The sequence below is a fragment of the Oenanthe melanoleuca genome, unplaced genomic scaffold (assembly GCF_029582105.1).
Source record: "Oenanthe melanoleuca isolate GR-GAL-2019-014 unplaced genomic scaffold, OMel1.0 S490, whole genome shotgun sequence".
In the NCBI taxonomy this organism is placed as follows: domain Eukaryota; kingdom Metazoa; phylum Chordata; class Aves; order Passeriformes; family Muscicapidae; genus Oenanthe; species Oenanthe melanoleuca.
Genome location: NW_026613139.1, coordinates 1 through 2,485, shown reverse-complemented (window position 1 = coordinate 2,485; position 2,485 = coordinate 1). Strand labels below are relative to the sequence as shown.

General features: G+C 56.3%; 1 long non-coding RNA gene across 12 annotated transcripts; it reads left to right on the top strand.

Annotated features, from left to right (window-relative positions):
- Positions 1-596: 596 nt before the first annotated feature.
- Positions 597-2,408, top strand: LOC130267003 (uncharacterized). Of its 12 annotated transcripts, XR_008843036.1 has the most exons (9): positions 597-743; positions 816-1,001; positions 1,136-1,165; positions 1,196-1,215; positions 1,332-1,528; positions 1,655-1,851; positions 1,937-1,986; positions 2,105-2,291; positions 2,342-2,362. It is a non-coding gene; the product is annotated as an uncharacterized LOC130267003 (long non-coding RNA). The 12 variants fall into 12 exon arrangements; XR_008843039.1 differs by lacking the exons at positions 1,136-1,165; positions 1,196-1,215 and having other exon boundaries at positions 1,342-1,528; positions 2,105-2,174; positions 2,292-2,408; XR_008843037.1 differs by lacking the exons at positions 1,136-1,165; positions 1,196-1,215 and having other exon boundaries at positions 1,342-1,528; positions 2,105-2,174; positions 2,282-2,408.
- Positions 2,409-2,485: the final 77 nt, after the last annotated feature.

Sequence of the window (2,485 nt, the reverse complement as noted above, 5' to 3'; positions counted from 1 at the left end):
GAGTTTTGGGATCTCTCAGGTAAATTTGGGGATCCCCAGGTGAATTTTGGGATCCCCCAGGTGAGCTTTGGGTTCCCCCAGGTGAGTTTTGGGGTCCCCCAGGTGAGTTTTGGGGTCCCTCAGGTGAGATTTGGGGTTCTTCAGCTGAGTTTTAGGATCTCTCAGGTAAATTTGGGATCCCCCCAGGTGAATTTTGGGCTCCTTCAGGTAAATTTGAGGCCCCCCAGGTGAGTTTTGGGACCCCCCCAGGTGGATTTTGGACCCCCCAGGTGAGTTTTGGGCTCCTTCAGGTGAATTTTGGGGTTCTTCAGGTGAGTTTTTGGATCCCCCAGGTGAGATTTAGGATCTCTGAGGTGAATTTTGGGATTCTTCAGGTGGATTTTGGGGTCCCCAGGTGAATTTTGGGCTCCTTCAGGTGAATGTTGGACCCCCCCAGGTGACTTTTAGGATCTCTCAGGTAAATTTGGAATCCCCCAGGTGAATTTGGGATCCCCCAGGTGACTTTTGGGCTCCTTCAGGTAAATCTGGGATCCCCCAGGTGAGTTTTGGGACCCCCCAGGTGCCCCTGAGATGAATTTTGGGCTCTCCAGGTGAATTTTGGGCTCTCCAGGTGAATTTTGGGGCTCCCCAGGTGCCCCCAAACCCCCAAACCACGCCCGGGTTCGCCACGAGTTTAATGCAGGTGCAGCCAGAACAGCTCAGGTGAGACCAAGAGCGAAGCAGCAGCGCCCAGGTGAGCTCAGGTGAGTTCAGGTGAGCTCAGGTGAGCCCAGGTGGGCCCTGGGTGTGCCCAGGTGAGCTCTGTCCATGCCCAGGTGTGCCCAGGTGAGCTCAGGTGTGCCCAGGTGAGCTCAGGTGAGCTCAGGTGTGCTCAGGTGAGTCAGTCCAGCAGCTCCAGGCAGCGACAGCCCCGAAAAAAGCCCCAAAATTTGCTCAGAGACCCCAAAAAAGTCCCAACATTCCTCCCCAAGAGCGAAGCAGCAGCTCCCAGGTGTGCCCAGGTGTGCCAGGTGTGCCCAGGTGAGCCCAGGTGAGTCAGTCCAGCAGCTCCAGGCAGAGACAGCCCCGAAAAAAGCCCCAAAATTTGCTCAGAGACCCAAAAAAGTCCCAAAATTCCTCCCCATGAGCGAAGCAGCAGCTCCCAGGTGAGCTCAGGTGAGCTCAGGTGTGGTTCAGGTGTCCCAGGTGAGCTCAGGTGTGCCCAGGTGAGCTCAGGTGAGTCAGTCCAGCAGCAACAGCACCAAAAGTTCCCCCAGAGACCCAAAAAAAGTCCCAAAAGTCGCTCAGAGACCCCAAAAAACCCCAAAAATTCCCCCCCAAGGGTGAAGCAGCAGCTCCCAGGTGTGCCCAGGTGTGCCCAGGTGAGCTCAGGTGTGCCCAGGTGAGTCATTCCAGCAGCTCCAGGCAGCGACAGCCCCAAAAAAAGCCCCAAAAGTTGCTCAGAGACCCCAAAAAAACCCCAAAAATTCCTCCCCATGAGCGAAGCAGCAGCTCCCAGGTGAGCCCAGGTGAGCCCAGGTGAGCTCAGGTGAGTCAGTCCAGCAGCAAGAGCCCCAAAAGTTCCCCCAGAGACCCCAAAAAAAGTCCCAAAAGTTGCTCAGAGACCCAAAAAAGTCCCAAAATTGTCCCCCAAGAGTGAAGCAGCAGCTCCCAGGTGTGCCCAGGTGAGCCCAGGTGCGCCCAGGTGAGCTCAGGTGAGTCAGTCCAGCAGCTCCAGGCAGCGACAGCCCCAAAAAAAGCCCCAAAATTTGCTCAGAGACCCCAAAAAAACCCAAAAAATTCCCCCCCATGAGCGAAGCAGCAGCTCCCAGGTGAGCCCAGGTGTGCCCAGGTGAGCCCAGGTGAGCTCAGGTGAGTCAGTCCAGAAGCAACAGCACCAAAAGTTCCCCCAGAGACCCCAAAAAAGTCCAAAAATTCCCCCCCATGAGCGAAGCAGCAGCGCCCAGGTGTGCCCAGGTGAGCTCAGGTGTGCCCAGGTGAGCCCAGGTGAGTCAGTTCAGCAGCAAGAGCCCCAAAAGTTCCCCCCAGAGACCCCAAAAAAGTCCCAAAAGTCGCTCAGAGACCCCAAAAAAACCCCAAAAATTCCCCCCCAAGAGCGAAGCAGCAGCTCCCAGGTGAGCCCAGGTGAGCTCAGGTGTGCCCAGGTGTGCCCAGGTGAGCTCAGGTGTGCCCAGGTTAGTCAGTCCAGCAGCTCCAGGCAGCGACAGCCCCGAAAAAAGCCCCAAAATTTGCTCAGAGACTCCAAAAAAACCCCCAAAATTCCTCCCCATGAGCGAAGCAGCAGCGCCCAGGTGAGCCCAGGTGAGCTCAGGTGAGCTCAGGTGTGCCCAGGTGAGCCCAGGTGTGCCCAGGTGTGCCCAGGTGAGTCAGTCCAGCAGCTCCAGGCAGCGACAGCAGAAAAGCCCAAAATTTGCTCAGAGACTCCAAAAAAAGCCAAAAAAGCCCCAAAATTTGCTCAGAGACTCCAAAAAAGTCCCAAAATTCC